The 19,288-nt window shown below is 51.4% G+C and overlaps 1 protein-coding gene across 1 annotated transcript in view; it reads right to left on the reverse strand.

The window, feature by feature from the left end:
- Positions 1-5,101, reverse strand: part of LOC103189878 (NACHT, LRR and PYD domains-containing protein 3-like) — a 30,540-nt gene extending 25,439 nt beyond the window's left edge. Inside the window, 1 exon segment of the mRNA XM_042345292.1 lies at positions 4,668-5,101. The gene's annotated coding sequence lies outside the window, so the exon portion shown is untranslated.
- Between the last annotated feature and the right edge of the window lie 14,187 nt (positions 5,102-19,288).

Below are 19,288 nucleotides of genomic sequence, written 5' to 3' on the forward strand. Positions count from 1 at the left end.
CAAACAATAGGAATGAAGGTTGATGTTCTGCAGTGTTTCAAAGATTATAGATTTACTGGGAAGTTACCAGGATGAATGGATACAGTAATCAAGAAAGTTTCGAAGTTTTATACCCAGATTGAGAGGGGGCCACGTACATGTGGATACCAATGATTAGGTGATTAATAAGCGGGTCGTCACTAAAGAGAGCTGACTTTTCAATACAGGTTGAGAAATGATTTAAAAAGTCCTGATGTGGATGTTGCTTTCTCAAAGGCAACGAAGATAATGTTCTTGTTTATTTGATTAATCGGGAAGTATAGATGGATACCTTTACTCACAGAGTGTGAGGAGACTGCGGAACGAGTTGCCAAAATCTGCAATTGAAGTAAAAAGGTCAGATTATTTAAAAGAGAACTTGGTGAGTTGAGAAGTTAAAAGAGGTGTGTGTGAAAAGCGAATACTAGATGTGGGGGCAGAAGGTGGTGTGAAATATTTGGGTGGAGTAACCTGTTCCTTGGATCATTCCATGCCATACCGTGTATCTGTTGTGCCAACATGCAGAAAGTTCAGCTCTGTCTGTCTGTCTGTCTGTCTGTCGTTCTGTCTATCTGTCTGTCTGGCTGTCTGTCGTTCTGTCTGTCAAGCTGATGCTGAGTTTTCAAATGCAGAATGATACAGCTTGGTTAAAGAGACAGAGGCGAGCAAATGAAAGTTTGTTAGAAAGTGTAGCTTTTCCCCTGATGGACCTGCACTGTGATTGGCGGTCATTTCACCAGCCACTCTGTCCCCATCCTCTGAAACTCAATCCGGCACCATCGGCATTACCCCTCCATCCACTTCTGCAAGCCACGTCTCAGTACCCTCCTCTTTGACGAAAGACGCCATCACTCACACACTTATCCACACGCTATCTGCCCTCCACCCTTCCCGAATCCAACCCCGAACTCGGGTACAAATCCCTGACTGGACAACGACTTGCGATGGTCCCCTGTTTAAAAAGCGCGCTGCTAAAGTCACTTGCTGTTTTAAAATAACTGGCAATGCAATTAGAGAAACGCAATTTTGTTTCGTTTTCTCCAGAAATAGCTTTGAGCTGATGATAGATACTCCAGTGTTAATACATATATTTGTCCTCAAGTGGAATACTTGAACTGTAACTCTCATTACTGGTAGTTTTCTGATAAATTATGAGCATAGCTAAAGTCTCTGATATCACAGCTGCAAACATTACTGGATTAAATAAATATTCGCAAAATTCTGCTAATTCACGTAATAAGTTGCCACTATCGCGCTCTATCTTTGCAGAAGTTTGTATTGCTTCGAATAATAAAGTATTAACTTGAAATTCCCCCAGTGCTCTGACATGTCGGGATGGGCTGATTCAACATCCAGAGTCAGAGAGACTAGAGAGAATATGAGAAACAACACAAAGTGGACTCAGGGGGTTAGTTAGCGGTGGTTGGTGCGTGGGGGTATTTTTCCGGTTAGACGGCGAGGCACAAGGAGGCTGGGATCTGAGATGGTGGGCGTGGGGGAGTGGGCAAGGGTGGTGGAGTGGGCGGGGGGAAGTCGGCGTTGAGGGTACTGGGTGGGGAGGCATTACGAGGGTGGGGAGTGAATAGGCAGGCGGCGGAAGTGGTCGTGGGGGAGTTGGGGTCGGGGGCGACAATGTGCGTAGGATGTGGGCGAGACACAGTAAACAGGAGGGGAGCAGTAGGGGGAGCGGTTGAGGGGAGTGATCGGAGGCTGGCGTTGGGGAGGGAGATGTGGGCAGTGCCCATTGGAACTCCGGTCTATGCCTTTGTCACTTCTCGGCTGGATTAGTCCAGCGCCCTCCTCGCCGGCCTCCCCTCCACTGCCATCCATAAAATCCAACTCATTCAGACCTCTACGTCAACGAACTCACCCGCACCAAACTCTGCTCCCCGATCACCCCAGTCCTGGCCAGACTGCACTGGCTCCCTCTATTAGACAAGATCCACTGCAAGATCCTCAACCACGTATTCAAATCCGTCCACTCCTCTGCACACCCCGACATCTCTGACCTCCTCTATCCTCAAAACAGCACCCGTTGCCTTCGTTTCTCCGTGACTGGCCTCCTCCTCATCCCTGGAATCTTCTGGTCCACCCTCGGTGGCCGTGCCTTCAGCCCCAACGCCCCGAGTCTCTGGAACTGCCTTTCTCACTCCTTTCGTCTCGTTCCCTCCCTTCCCATTTTCAGGTCTCTGCTTAAGATCTTTCTTTTCGAACGCGCCTTTGGTCACTTTCCACCCCCTTCCCCCTTGCTCGGTCCCGGGATCCTAAACTGTAAAGCGCTCTGAGACGCTCTCCTGGGAGGAGGGCGCTATATAAATCCAAGTTGTTCTTTTTGGACAGAGAGTGGAGAGGTCAGAGAAAATGGTCGCGAAATATGCAGGAAGGGGGAGAGGGTAGGGGCTAAGTGGTCGAGTGGCGGGTGGAGGTTTTGCGGTTGTTTACGGTAGGGGTTTGCTTGGCCCAATGTTGGAATTAGTTCTCAGGCTGGATTGGGCTTTGGAAGACAGTTGGAGGCGGATGTAGACCAACAGGTGATTTTCAGGAGTAGATGAATTAATGTTGCTGGTGTTACAAAGCAAGGAACAGGCTGAGCATACAGTGTGGGCAATGCCCTCCCTACACATACACACACACACAGCCCGGGGCAGGCTAAGCATACAGTATGGGCACTGCCCTCCCTACACATACACACGCAGTCAGCCCGGGACAGGCAGAGCGCAAGTTAGACATTGCCCTCCATACACAGATACACCACAAACGTAGTCCAGGAAAGGCTGAGCACACAGTGTGGCCAACGCCCTCCCTGTTCCATGACTGGCTTTAGTGAGAAGTCAAGGGGTTTTCAGTCAAGACCAAAACAAAAATCCCCGACTTCTTGTTCTGCATCTCAATCTCTGTTTGTACAAAAAGACAGGAAACTAGGCTCGGGGTAACTAACCGCAGGTACGTGCAGAGTCTCTTGTACCTCTCTGCTGCTGACCGTCACAGCTCGAGAGCAAAGAGCAAAAACAGCTTGGAAATAAACCACAGCTACAGCACATCACAAGTATATAGCAACAGCTCAATCTGGTGCGGTTTGTGTCATTGACAATTGGACGGTTGAGAACGTAGTTTTGTTATAAACCCTATTAGTTTGTGCCGCAAACCCAAGTTGTATTGAATTATTTCTTGTCACCACAATCGCGTCGATACCCACAGAGCAAACATCTGCAGTTTGTATCTGCATTAACAGAGAAACAGCAGCGTTTCCAGAAATAAACCATTTCCTCTCTGACCCTCAGTGAAACTCAGTAAAACTTTAACAGAGATATGCAAATACACATGGAGAGAGAGAGAGAGTAGAGAGAGAGAGAGAGAGAGACAGAGTGTGACATAGAGAGAGTGATACAAAGACATACCCACACACATAGAGTTAGACAGAGAGAAATACACCAGAGACACAAAGAGAGATACTGCTATAAACATACAGGCACAAGGAGGGAATTGCAAATATACATACAGACGCCGAGAGAGACACATATATACAGACACTTAAGCACACCGACAAAGAGAGCTAAACAGAGAGAGATTAAAAGAGAAGGGGAGCGATACTGATACATACAAACAAATAGAGGGAGATACAGACACACAGACACAGAGAGTAAAGGGATTATTACTCTCAGAAAGCGACCCAGCAATCAACTAACAAACAGGTTTTTACTCACTTGCTAGATAAACGTTTGTGAATGAGTGATGGATTTGCAGAATCTCCATATTTTCTATTGATTTGTGTTCTATGGATTCATTGCCTGCATTGTCTATAGCAATGTTTGTGCGGTCACTGCTGTGCACAATTAGCTGCCGCATTTTGACCAGAAATATAACAAGTTGACCTTACATTATATTCTTTGAGATTCAGTTCATCTTATACTGTAATCTGTGAAGCGCTTTCAGACGCGTAGAAGACGCGAGGAGGCGCAAAGCCAAATACAAGGATTATTATTATTATATATTATTGTATAAACAGAGGTACTCGTGTGTATGTGGGGGTGTGAGGAGCGTTGAATGAGAAAACTTGCCTAAGTTTTTGCCCTTTGCGGGAACCGTACCTAGTTACTCGATTACGAGCAGAGTGCTTCAACCACTACGCTTTCAACTTTGACTTCAAGATGCTCTCATTCGTTTGCAAATGACTTAGTTCCCTCGTCCCTCCCTACTTCTCTGCTCTGCTCACTGCCCACCCCACTACCCGCTGCATCCACGTGGCTATTTCCGGCCACAAATTTTTCCCACGTGGCCACCATTCCACCATCGGTGGCTGTGGAAAATCTGGAAATCTCTCCCACCATCCATTCGCCTCGCTGCACAGTTGGGTCATGACCCGAGCAGGGTTGCCTCGCCCCTCGCTCCCCACCTTCAAATGCATCGTAAAGACCTTCATTTCCGATCAGGATAGACCTTACCTATTCCCTTCCTCTCCCCTGGTTGGGGGTCTGGCTCCGCCACTCTGAAGCGACCCTGGGCGTTACCTCGTGGGAAGGCCGCTGTGCGAATGCAAGTTGTTGTTGATGAAAACTACAGGACCCCACAAATCTGCATAAGTAAAGTGCTGGTGCTGAAATTGAACATTGAAGTAAGTGGCGTTGAGGTAATTGATGCCCTGAGCCTACCTTCCTGTTGCTCTCTATGTCCAGTTGTTGCTGGGGGTGATTCCCGTCTTTGGCGTCTCTCTCTCTCTCTCTATCAGTCTGTCAACCTCCGGGTGTTCACTCGCTGGTTCTGCTTTAGAAACGGTAACCGTTTGAGCCACTGTCTGCCACGTTTCTGCTGACAGAGCCTCCTCACTGAACCCTGGTTGACTCCAGTTCCTATAACAATTTGCATACACAAAGCCAGAGAGAGAGAGAGATAGGTACAGGCATACACACCGTCATACACCGACAGACAGACACATAGAGCGAGATACACCACAAAACACAGACAGAAATATACTGACACAGATACACTTCAATGGTGCTGGTATCACACACAGCCCGAGACAAGCAGAGCACACAGTGTGGCCACTGCCCACCCTACAAACACACACACACACTGCCCTCCCTACGCACACACACACACAATGCCCTCCCTACACACACACACACAACCAAACACATTGCCCTCCCTACACACACACACATTGCCATCCCTACACACACAAACACATTGCCCTCCATAGACAGAAACACTCATACAAACACACTGCCCTTCCAACACACACACAAACTGCCCTCCCTACACACACGCACACAAACACATTGCCCTCCCTTCACACACACACGGCCCTCCCTACACACACCCACACAAACATATTGTGGAGTCCTGTAGCTCAGTGGTTAGAGCACTCGCTTTGCAAGCGAGAGACCTGAGTTCAATTCCAGGCAGAGGGCGAAACCTTGGGCAAGTTTCCTTACTCCACACGCCTAATAATAATCCCTCCAAAAACCAAAAACAATAATTAAATTGGTCATTTTCAATCTACGACTGTTTGTAGGACATTGCTGTGCGCAATTGGCTGCCGCGTTCGCCCACAAATATACAGTCAATTCACTTTACAGTGTGTTCTGTGAAGCGTTTTGGGACGTCCTCCTGACGTGAAAAGCGCTATATCAAATGCAAGGATTATTATTATATTGCCCTCCCCCCACACACACACTGCCCTCCCAACACACACACATACACTACCCTCCCTACACACACATACACAAACACACTGTCCTCCCTACAAACACACACACACACTGCCCTACCTGCACACATACACTGCCCTTCCTACACACACACAAACGCACTGCCCTCCCTAGACACACACAGACACACACACTGCCTTCACTACACACACACTGCCCTCCCTACACACACACTACTCTCCCTGCACACACACACTGCCCTCCCTACACACAGTCACATACTGCCCTCCCTACTCTCTCTCACACACACACACTGTCCTCCCTACACATACAGACACCCACTGCCCTCCCGACTAACACACACACACACACACTGCCCTCCCCCCCACACACTCGCACACACATTGCCCTCCCTACACACAAACATATTGCCCTCCCCCACACACACACACTGCCCTCCCTACACACACACACACACTACCCTCCCTACACACACACACAAACACACTCTCCTCCCTACAAACACACACACACACTGCCCTCCCTACACACATACACTGCCCTCCCTACACACACACAAAACACATTGCCCTCTCTACACACACACACATACACTGCCCTCCATACACACACGCACACACAAACGCACTGCCCTCCCTACACACACACAGGCACACACAGTGCCTTCCCGACACACACACTCCCCTCCCTACACACAGTCACACACTGCCCTCCCTACTCTCTCTTACACACACACACACACACACGCTGCCCTCTCTACACACACACACTGCCCTCCCTGCACACACACACACACACCACACACACGCACACATACTACACACACTTCGCACCTTACATATAAACACACACAGCCCGGGACAGGCAGAGCACACAGTGTTGCCACTGCCCTCTCTGCTCTATAACTGACCTCAGTGAGAAGTCAGAGTGTTTTAGTCAACAACTGAACCCTCGGCTTCTTGTCCTGTATCTGAGTCGCTGTTTGTACAGAAAGACAGGAAACCAGTCGCTGGGTAACTAACCACAGGGGATGTGCAGAGCTGAACCCACAGCCTCTTGTACCTCTCTGCTGCTGACAGTCACAGCTCGAGAACAAAGGGCAAAAACAAAATGGAAATCCAACACAGTTCAAACATACCGTCCAGACATAGCAACAGCTCAAACTCGGGCCGTTTGTTTCACTGACAATCGGATGGTTGTGAACGTAAATTTGGTGTAAATCCGGTCACTTTAAACTGCAAATCCGTGTTGTATTGAGTTCGCTTGTGTCACCAAATTTGCGTTACCCACACAGCCCAGACCTGCAGTTTATGTCTTTATCAACAGAGAAACAGCAGTGTTTCCATAAATACACCATTGCAAAAAACAATGGTAAATTGGTGACTTCAATCCACGACTGATTTTGGGACGCTGCTGTGCGTAATTGGCTTTTGCGTATCGCCCACGACATATACATTCAATTCACTTGATAGCGTTTTCTGGGAAGCGCTTTAAGGCGTCTCGAAAACGTAATGAGGCACTGTACTAGATGCAAGGATTATTAATATTTATTATTATTTACGGTCTAGTCCTCAGTGAGACTCAATAAACAGTAACTGACTGAAATACATAGACACACACACTTAGAGAGAGAGAGAGAGAGAGAAAAGAGAGAGAACGAGAGATAAAGAGATGTGCACACACAGACACACACAGGCAGAGAGAGAGACAGATACACTATAATATCACACACAGCCCGAAGCAGATCACACACTGCCCTCTCTACTTCAACGTTGGCGACAATGAGAAGTCAGAGCATTTGCAGAGACCCACAAAGGTAAGAGCTGCAGTTTATAACTTTATTAACAAAGAAAACGCAACGTTTCCGTAAACACGCCATTGCCTGAGTGGGCCACGGTGTGTCTCAGTAACTGAAATGCAGAGACTCATACATTCGAAGAGTGAGATGGAGAGAGAGACAGATTCACACACACAGCCAGAGCGAGCAGGATAGCCATAAAGAGAAACAGAGAGAGAGAGAAAGAGAAAAATATGAGAGAGGGATAAACAAAGAGAGAACGAGATTAAAGAGACACACAACGACAGATAGAAAGAGAGAGAGAGAGAGATTCAGAGATGCCAGACACACACAAACTTGCAGAGTGAGAGAAATGGAGAAACACACGCACATGAAATAAGAGGCAGACAGACACACACCCAAAAAAGAGACATACAGAGATATACGGAGCAAAGCGAGAGAGATAAACAAACAGGGATCCAGACAAACAGATAGAGAGAGATACAGCGATAAACGGACACAGAGATAGACATATTTATCCACACAGACAGAGAGAGAGAGAGATACAGAGACACCTAGATGGACTGAGAAAGTTTCTGATAGTGATGTGATTTGCGAATTTATCCCCAATCATCAACATGGCTGTCACAGGCCCATATAACACAAAATGTCTACTCTAGACCGCTGAGGCCTGGAAAAGCCAGGTGTGTGTCTGCACCTCCACATCTCCACACAAACACACACACATATACACACACACTTTTACACACATACACAGACAAACACACAGACAGACACTTGCAGACACACAAAGAGACACAGACATACCAAACAACCCGTACACCCACAAACACACACAAACACATAGACACACACATACACATATAGAAAGGGAAATACACACATACAAACCCATACACTCATACACAAACACAGACACTCACATACTGTTACACACACAGACACACACAAACACACACACAGTCACACATACAGAAACACACTCACAGGCACTCACACAGACACACATAAACACTGACACACACACAGATACACACAAAGACGCACAAAAGCACACGCACACACACACACACAGAAACACACACTCAGACACACACACACACAGATATAGTCACGCAACAGACACACAGACAAACACACACACATACACAGACAAACGCAGACACACATACACATGCACACAGATACAGAGGTACACAGACAGATAGAGAGACGGACACACACAGCGAAAGAAAGTGACACACACACTGACTGATTGACAGCTACAGCAACAAATTACATTTTCACGGCTTCTTTAAAGTCAGGAGAACGTCCCAAGGCGCTGGACAGTCAGGGATCTGCACCAGAGCTGGTGATTGGGATGAGGAGCGTTGGAGGACGGGGAGAGCGGGTGGGGATGGGGGTGCATCGGAGTGTGCCCGAAGGCAAAGAAAAGGGTGTTGAGATATGTCTTGAACGTGGCAAGGGAATGGGTGAGACGGAGGGTCTGCAAGATGCAGTTCCAGAAGGTGGGGCTTGACTGGCAGAAGGCTCTCCCGCCAATGGTGGGAAAAGACTAGGAGTGGGCCGTGAAACAGACCGGAAGATGAAGGACAGTTGAGGGTTGAAAAGGAGACCGAGGATGTTGCTGTCAGAACCTGAGGTATGGAGGCGCTGATGGCAGTCAAGTAGCAGAGCCTTGGAGGAGAGCAGGGGAGGTGTACACAGTGTTGCAGGGTATGGCCTGATCTGCACAGACCCAGCCTGGTATCTGCACATCTGAAATGAACTGGGGCTGAGGTTGAACATTAATGTCCGTATTCACCCAATTAATTGAGAGCCCCCAAGGCAAGCCTCGGCCCCCAGCACACCAGGCCCCAATCCACAGTCACACAGTCCCCGAACCCCAGCCTCCACACACTGGCCCCCAGGCCCAAGAACGCTCGCCCCATCTCACAGATCCAGCCACCAGCCCCAGATCCCAACCCTCAGTCTCAGTCCCAACCCCAAGCCACGAGCCCCACAAAACAATCACCATTCGCCAAGCCCCAGGGCCCAACCCATAGCCCCAGCCCCCAGAGCCCCAGAGACGCCCAGAATCAGACCCACAGACCCAGCCCACATACCTTGACCACCATCACCGAGGACCCAGCCGCATCCCCAAGCCAAATAATCCCAGGCGCATACACCAGAACAAGCCATCCAGCTCCCCAGCCCCCACAACCAGCCCCCACAACTCAGAACACACACCCCAGATCTAGCCCACCAGCCCCAGGAACCGAGATCGTACACACCAGCCCACCAACCACTAGCAAGCCTCATCCCACACACCATTTCCCCAGGCTCGAAACAAGAAAAGGCAGCTACTGATCGCCAACACCATAGCCCCAGCATCCCAGGCACCAACCCAAAGTTACCAATCTACAGCCGCCAAATTCTGGGCCCCAGCCCCAGTGACACTAGCCTCCATGTCACAGCCCCAGTACCCCATCCCCAGCCACCAGCCCCAGGTACCAGCCCCCGAGCCACAGCCCCAACCCTCAGCCCCAGCCCCACATCCCCAGCCTCCAAACTCCACCGGTCTGCGCCCAATCCACAACCACTGTCTCGAACATCACTGTCAGAGACTGAGCCCCAGCCTCTCAGCCCAGCTCGCTAACAAACAAAAACCCGTGCTCACCAATCCCAAGCTCAAGCCCCCACACACCCCCACCGAGACACCAACCCCAGCTCGGCAGCCCCAGAGCCCCAGCCGCAGTTCCCCAGCGCCAGGCCACAAGCACCAAGCTACAGCAGCCATTTCCTGCACCCAAACGTCAGGCCTGGGGCTCCAGGCTCCCAGGCAGTCCCCAGCCTCAGCCCCACAGTCCCACCACTCAACCCACGGTGCCCCACCCATCAGCGCTAGTCCGAAAGCCCCAAACCCCAGATCCCGCCACCAAAACCCCGGCCCCAAGCCCCAGCGCTTCCCAAACTCCAGCCCAAGCTCCCGAATCACAGTTCCAGCTCCCGAATCCCCAAACCCCGGCCTCCACGCCACAGCCACAGTAACCGAGACCCACCCAACCGCCCCAACACCAGGACAGCAGCCACAGCCCCTACGGTACCACAGACTCAGCCACCACAACCAAGCCGCTAAGACAGTGCCCTAGTCCCGAACCCACAGGCCCCAAAACCCAGCTCAAGGCCCATACCACAGCACACTAAACCAAGACTCCAACTTCATGTGCGCAGCCGCACACATCAACCTCAACCTTCACCACAAAACCCAGGCGCCAACCCCCAACCACAACACCCATTTCCTGAAACATAGCCGCACAGCCGAAGAATCCAAGACCCCACCCCACCGCCACACAAACCCCGAGACCCAACCCCAAGTACCGCAGTCTCAGCCCCCAAGCCGCAGCCACCCAGCCCCCGCAACAGACACCCCAGAGCCTCCTACCCAGTCACAGCCCACCTGCCTCAAGCCCTAGTCCCACCCGACAGCCCGCGCTACGAAGTCCTAACCACACCGGCCCCAGTCGCAGGACCCCAGCCCCAGGTCTTCCTGTCCCCCTTACACGAGCTCCGCCAAGACCCCGCCTCACAATCCCTGCCCCCTGCCCCAAGCACCAACCCACAAGCCCCAGCCACCCAGCTCTCGCAAACAAACCCACAGCGCCAGGTACCCAACCCACAGACGCGAGCGGTCACACTTCAACAACAGCCTACACACCCCAGGAACCCAACCCAAGAACTCCAGCTCCACGAACCCAGCCTCATGCACCAGCACAGTCCGCAACCCCAGCACCAATCCCCAGTTTCTGACCCCAAGATCCACAGCGTCCCAGGCCCCAAATGACAGTCACACAGCCACATATCCCCAGCCCAAGCATCCGCATCCTGTTTCCAGCTACCAACACACCAGCAACCCACAACCTGACCTTCAGATCACAGCACCCAACACTTAGCTACAGGCCCCCAGACCCAGACCCAGGCCGAGCATTGGCCCCCCAGTCGGAAAACCCAAGCAACAGCCTCCCAGCACCAGACCCCAGCCCTTTCCCGTCAGCATTATCACCCAGCCACAGCCCACAAGCACCAGCCACTAGCCCAGCTCCCCGAATCTCATAGACCCAGCTTCACCCTTACTGCCCCGCCCCACTCGCAGACCCCAACAACAAGACCCAGAACCCACCCGCAGCCCCCAGACCCAAATCCCAGCACCTGACCCCAACTCCAGTTACGAAGCCCCAGGCCTGAGGGTACAGAACCCCAGCATCAATGCCAACCGCCCCATCCCCAGCCGCAGCCCCTCAACCACCCCCAAACTAAGCTTCCAGCCCAACGGGACGAGCCGCATTCCCACAGCCCCAGCCCGTCAGCCAACCTCAGCTCCAACACCACCGCCCCATCCTCAACGGTTTCTTCCAACACTCCGCCCCAAGCATCAATCCTGCAGTTTCCACAACCAAATCCCAGCCCCAGCCCTACAGCTCTAGACACATAATTCCCCAAGCACACCGACCAAGCCGCTATCCCCCAGACCCAACACGCAGCCCCAGGATCCCAAGCCACGGCCCCGAAGACCCAGAGCCCGACCTCCAGTCCCAGGCCAAGACCCAGCGCCTACCGCCAACGAGGCCCATTCCTTAATCCCCAATGGCCAGCCACATTCCTATCCCCCAGCCCACACACAGCAGGCCCAGTCACCCAAAGCCTCAGCCCTTCCCACAAGCGCAGGCCACCAGCCCACACAACAAACACTCAGCGCCACCTACCCTGCCCAAGCCCAATACGCTCCGTCCTTACAGCCAAACACTCAGCGCTCCCCAACCAACCCACACCCCAGTCTCCCAGAACAAGACTCTCAGCCCCAGCATTCCAGCACCCGCACCGAAGATCCCAAACCCCAACACCAGCCCAGACACCACACCCCGCACCACGCCCAAGAAACCCAGACCCCAGGACCCCAGCCCTAAACACCAGCCCAGTCCAAACACCCCAGGCACAGCCCGCACCCTAAAATCCCAAACTCCAGCTCTTGACCCCTATCAGTTAGCACCAGCATCCGTTGCCCCAACACATAGCCACACATCCCAGCAGCGCAGCCCCAGCACAAAAGCCATTCCACCCAGTACAGATACCCCAAATCCCCAAGACCCAGGCCCATCCCCAGCCCTCAAAACCCACACACAAATATCCCAGGACCCCAGGATACAAACCCCAGCACCAGCCATCCAACACCATACCCCAGCATCAGGCCCGAACACCCAGCACAAGAACCAACCACAGCTTCCCATTCCCCCGACCCAGGTTCCAACCCCAGCCCTCCAGCCACAGCCGGACAGCCCGAGTGCCCAAACAACAGCAGAAGTAACTCAGCCCCCGAGCCCAACCGAACCACCAACAAACCCAACCCCAGTCACAGCCCCTAAACCCCAACCAGAGGGCCCCAGCTTCAGCCCCTCCCGACCCAACTACAGCCCTTCTAACATCCAGCCCCAATCCTGCAGCCCCCAAACTCCAGCCCCAAAGAATCATGCCCCCAGCCCCCAGCCGCAGCATCCCAGCCACAGCACCCCAGCCCGAAAACGCAAACTTCAGCACCCCAACGCAAGGCCCTAAGCTCCAGCTCCAGCACCCCGCCTGCAACTCAGCCGCAGCGTGAGGGCAAAGTCCACCAGCACCAGTTCTCACCACCCCATTCACGCCAGCCATCGCCTGCCCCAGCCGCCTAGCAACAGACAATCCCAGCCTCCCCCAGCCGCAGCAGCCGAGCCCCAAGAACCCAGCCCCAAAACCTAAACACAATCCCCCAAGCTACAGGCAACCAAATCAACAGCCAACCAACACCCCACCCACAATCCCAGTCTCCCAGGCCATTATCCCAGCCCCACCAAATCAGCCCCAGCCACTCAGCCTCACGGGGCTCGCCACAGCCGCCGAGGCACGCATCCACAGCCCCAAGCCCCACAGCCCGATCATCCACCCCAGACGCACAACCCCAGCCACTCAGAGCCAGCCTCCAAACCCCAGCCCACCACACCACAAACCAAAGCCCTATCCACCAGCACAGTTCCAAAGCCCCAGTCCCCTAGCCCCAGCACGACAGCCCCCGTCAAACAGGAGGGCCATGAACCAGAGATGTACTCGGTGCTGCAGACTGTGGCCTGATCTGCACAGACACAGCCTGTCATCTGCAGATCTGAACTGAACAAGGGCGAAAGTTCAATATTAATGTCAATGATCATCCAATTAATTGATAGCCACGCATGCAAGCCAGGCCTCCAGCACACCAGGTCCCAACACACAGTCACACTGCCCCAGCATCCCAGCCACACGCCCCCCCCCCCCCCCTCCCACCCCCAGCAACAACAAAAAAGGCTTCAGACCCACAGACCCAAACCAACCAGCACCCCAGCCCCAGCCCCCCCAACCCCAAACCTCAGTACATCCAAGCCACCTTAGTCCACTCAGCCGTGACCAAGTCACCTATCCCCTGAACACACCTCCCCCCCCCACAGCACCACAGCCGCAGCACCCGCACCCTGGCCCTCAGGCCCAAGGATCATAACCACCATCTCACAGCCCCAGTCTCCCAGCCCCCATCCTTCAAAGCCCCAGCCATCAGTCACCAGCCCCAATAGCAGCGCTCAATGAAGGAACCCACAAAGCTATCACCATCCTCCCAGCCCCAGTACCAAACCCATAGCTCCAGCCCCCACAGCTGCAGAGACCACAGATCCAGAACTACAGCCTAAGCCCGCATATCCTGCCCACCAGCCCCAACGATCCCAATCCCCATCTCCCAGCCACAGCCCCAGCGTCCAAGCCAAAGATCCAGCCAAGAACTCGTGACCCGAACCCCACCTACCCAGGCCTAGGCAGCAACACGCTGACCCACATCTCTAGCCCCCGATTCCAAGCCCCCAGCACCTACGGACAAACCCCAGCACAATCCCCAAGGCGACATTCCCCAGCAGCATTTCTCACCGAAGCAGCCCCAGCCCGTCAGCGGCAGCTCCAGATCTCAAGCACCAGCGCCTCAGCTCCTACAACCAAAACACAGCCCCGGAGACACAGCCCCCTAATCCGTTAGGCCACACCACCCCAGGCCCCCAGTCGCATCCCCAGCACCAGCAACCCCAAAACAGGCTCCCAAGCCCCAACACCTTCCGCTCCCTGCAGACCCCTGACTGTCCAGCGCCTGGGATGTATTCCTGATCTGAAAGACAAAGAGAAAATGTAATTTGTTGTTGTTGCTGTCAATCAGTCAGTGTGTGTGTCGCTTCCTGTCAGTGTGTGAGACTGTCTTCTCTCTCTCTCTCTGTACTTCTCTGTCTGTTTCGGTGTGAGTCTACATGTGTCTGTGCGTGTGTCTCTTTGTGTGTCTGTGTGTGTGCGTGTGTGTCTGTCGGTGTCTGTGTGTCTTGTATATGAGTGTGAGTGTGTGTGTGGGTGGAGACGTGGAGGTGTAGACACACACCTGGCTTTACCAGGCCTCAGTGGCCTAGAGCAGACATTGTGTGGTTTCTGGGCCTGTGACAGTCATGTTGTGGGTTGGGGTAAATCCTCAAATCACATCACTTTCAGAAACTTTCTGTTTCCATCTAGTTGCTTTGGCTCTCTCTCTGTTTGTCTGTGTGGATAAATGTATCTCTATCTCTGAGACTGTGTCTCGCTGTATCTCTCTCTATTCCTGTTCTTCTGGATCAGTGTTTATCTCTCTCTCTTTCCTCTGTATATCTCTGTAACTCCTTTGTGTTTGTGTGTGTCTCTGTCTGCCTGTTAGTGTCTGTGTTTGGGCATCTCTGTACCTCTCCTTCTCTCACTCTCGCTCTGCCTATGCTTGCATCTCTGTATCTCTCTCTCTCTCTCCCCCTGTGATTATCTGTATATGCGCATCTATGTATTTCTCTGTCTGAGCGTGTGTGATTCTCTGTCGAGTGAGTGTGTGTGTGAAAGTGTTCATCTCGCTCTCTCTGTCTGTGTCAGTATTGTTTCAGTCAGATATTGGTTAATGAGTCTCACTGAGGCCCAGAGAGGAAACGGTGTGCTTGTGGAAACGCTGCAGTTTCTATTTTAGTAAAGATATAAACTGCAGGTCCGGAAAGTTTCATTAACGCCCTCTTTTCGGGGACACAAGTGAACTTAATACAACACGGTTTTGCAGCTCAAACTGATAGGATTTACACCAAAACTACATTCTCAACCTACCGTTTGTCAGTGAAACAAACGGCCCCAGTTTGAGCTGTTGCTATGTGTTGATGGTATATCTGAGCTGAGTTTGATTTCCATATTGTTTTTGCCCTTTGCCCTCGAGCTGTGACTGTCAGCTGCAGAGACGGACAAGATGTTGTGAGTTCAGCTCAGCACATCCCCTGTGGTTAGTTACCCCAGCGCCTGGTTTCCTGTCTTTTTGTATAAACAGCGAGTCAGTTGCAGTAAAAGAAGCCGGGGCTTTTGGTGTTGACTCAAAACCCTCTGACTGCTCACGGTGGCCAATTTTGCAGTAGGGAAAGGCATTGGCAACACTGTGTTATCTACCTGTCCCGGACTGTATGTGATATAAGCAGCAATAAAGCGTATCCATATATCTCTGTCTGTGTTTGGGGGTGCACCTCGCTGTACTGTCTGGCTGTCAGTGTATGTATATGTATGTGTATTTGCGTTGACGTCTGCATCACTCTCTCTGTCTCTGCCTTTGCGTATGCAAATTATTTGGCCATCAAATGTCCTTTATGGAGGTTCAGGTGTCTAAAAATGACCCAGCTCTGTATTGTGATGGCAGGAGGTGGGCTTCTGTAAAGGTGATAACTGGATCGCGGGGGTTCGTCCTCCAAACCAACCAGGTGTTTCAGCACATTGTTAGAAAATGGAGCTAACCTGCGTTCAGAGAGTATCTCATGTCAGCAGAAGCCAAGCAGGCAGAGGCTATGTAGATTAGCTATTCTGCAGCAGAACCAGAATGTGAACATCAGAAACTCAGAGAGAGAGAGGGAGACAGAGAGAGAGAGAGGCCAGGAGGCGGGAATTCACCCCCGTCAAAAACTGAACATGGATCAGCAGGAAAGTAGGCTCTGGGCATCAATTACCTCAACGCCATTTACTCCAATATTTAACCTGAGCACCAGTTCACTTTACATCTGCAAATTTGTGCAGTCGTGAAGCTTACAACAACAACAACTTGCATTCACACAGCGGCCTTCCCGCGATGTAATACACCCGATCCCTTAAGAGGTTCGGAGTCTGATCTCGAACCAGGGGAAGAGGAAGGGAGTAGCTGACGTTCAGCACGATCATGAGTAAGGCCTTTACGAAGCATTTGAAGGTAGGGAGTGAGGCGAAGAGGCCAAGTGATGATGGAAGAGATTTAAAGAATTTCGCAGTGCAGTGACTGAAGGTGCAGCCACTGACGGTGGAATGGAGGGCACTGGGGACAAATTGGAGGACGGCACCTGCCACGTGGAGGTATGCGGTGGTAGGGTGGGCAGTGAGTATAGCAGAGAGGTGGGAGTGGGGGGGGAGGGGGGGAATTAAGTAATTTGGAAGCGAATGGGAGGGTTTGGAAGTCGAAGATGAACGCTCAGTGATTGGACTCTCGCCTCGCAATCGAGAGGGCCTGAGTTTGATTCCCGGAAAGGGCAAAAGTTTCCTTACACCACACACACACATACACACACACACACTCACACACACACATAGTCACACAAACACACACAGTCACACAAACACACATACACTCTCACACACACAGAAACACACACACCCACACACAAACACACATACTCACACACACACAAACACACATACTCACACACACACATCGTCACACACACCCCAAACACACACACTCACATACAAACACACATAATCACACACACACAAACACACATAATCACACAACACCCACACACACATCATCACACACACACACGCATACTCACACACACACACACATACTCACACACACGCGCATGCACACACACATACACACACGCACACATACTTGCACACACACTCCCACACACACACATAAACACACATACTCACAAACACACAAGCACGCATAATCACAAACAACCACACACACATCGTCTCACACACACGCCTACACACACGCATACATACTCACACACACGCATGACACACACACAGACATACACACACACATATCACACACACATTCTTGCACACACACACTCCCACACATACATAAACACACATACTCACACAGACACAAGCACACACAATCACAAAAATCCACACACACATCGTCACACACATACGTACACGCACGCATACTCACATACATACATACTCACACACACGCATGCACACACACACACACATACACACACACACATACTTACATACACACACTCCCACACACACGCATACACACACACACATACTTACACACACAAACACATTCCCTCACACATACACACACACATATTCACACACACAAACACACGCTAACGCACCTATGTTTGTATTGTAATGAATAATAATAATCCTTGTATTTGATATTCACCTCATCACGTCTTCTCTGTGTCTTAAAGCGCTTCACAGCTTATAAAGTATTTGACTATATTTCTGGGCAAAATGCGGCAGTTAGTTGCGCACAGCAGTGACCCAATAAACATTTTTATGTACTATGCAGTTAATAAATGCATAGCACCCACATCTGATGGAAAGTATGTCTATTCTACAACTCCATCACTTGTTCACAATCTTTTATCGAACAGTGAGTAGGAATCTGCTTGTCAATCGATTGGTGTAACCTGCTTTCTGAGGGTAATAATCATTTCCGTCTCTGCGTGTCTGTCTGTATCTCCCTCTACTTCTGTGTATCAGTATTTCTCTCACTCTCTCTCTATCTCTGTCTGTGCATCTTTCTTATATGTATATTTGAATTTGTCTCCTTGTGTCTGTGTGTCGGTATCAGTGTCTCTGTTTCAGTTTAAATGTGTTACTCTCTGTCTCTTTATGCGTGTGTGTGTCTCTGTATCATTCTTTATCCTTGTCTGTCTGGGAAGGTAGTGTGTGTGTAGGGAAGGCAGTTCTGTGTGAGTAGGGAGGTCAGTGTGTGTGTTTGTGTGTGTAGGGAGGGCAGTGTGTGTGTGTGTGTAGGGATGGCAGTGTGCATGTGTGTGTGTAGGGACGGCAGTGTATGTGTGTGTGTGTGTTTGTAGGGAGGGCAATGGCCACGCTCTTAGCTCTACCTGTCCTGGCTGAATATGTGATTGTCTGTGTTTGTGTGCAGGGAGGGCAATGTGTGTGCGTCTGTGTGTGTGTGTAAAAGGAGGGCAGAATATATGTGGGTGTGTAAGTGTGTGGAGTGGGGATGGGGGGGTGGCTCGGGGGAGAGTCGGGAGGGCAGTGCTCACACTGTTTGCTCACCCTGTCCAGGGCTGTGTGTCACTCCAGCAGCATTAAATCATCCGCTCCTGACAATCGGCTGCTAGTTTCTATCAGGAGGTTCATATGGCAGCCCGAGGCCCAACACAGCTCGAGAGTCATTTCTAACATCGCCCCCACCCTCCCCACTACCCGAGTGTGTCTGACACACACATAAGCCCATCACGGTGATCAGCCGGGTGTCTGATAAATGTGGGAAACTATCAACTTTCTTGGGAATATCCAACTCAAGCTGAGAATTCCATATGTTCCACCCACATCAATGCAAATCCCAGAGATAGATTGTTGGAATGGGATGTGCTCTCTCTCTCTCTCTCTCTCTCCCTGGAGGGATGCTTTCTGCTCACTTTATTCCGGACAGTATAAGGCATAGATTGGCAAGAGTCAAGGCTCGGGGACCAAAGATTATGTTCTG

The sequence above is a fragment of the Callorhinchus milii genome, unplaced genomic scaffold (genome assembly GCF_018977255.1).
Source record: "Callorhinchus milii isolate IMCB2004 unplaced genomic scaffold, IMCB_Cmil_1.0 Scaffold38, whole genome shotgun sequence".
Lineage (NCBI taxonomy): Eukaryota > Metazoa > Chordata > Chondrichthyes > Chimaeriformes > Callorhinchidae > Callorhinchus > Callorhinchus milii.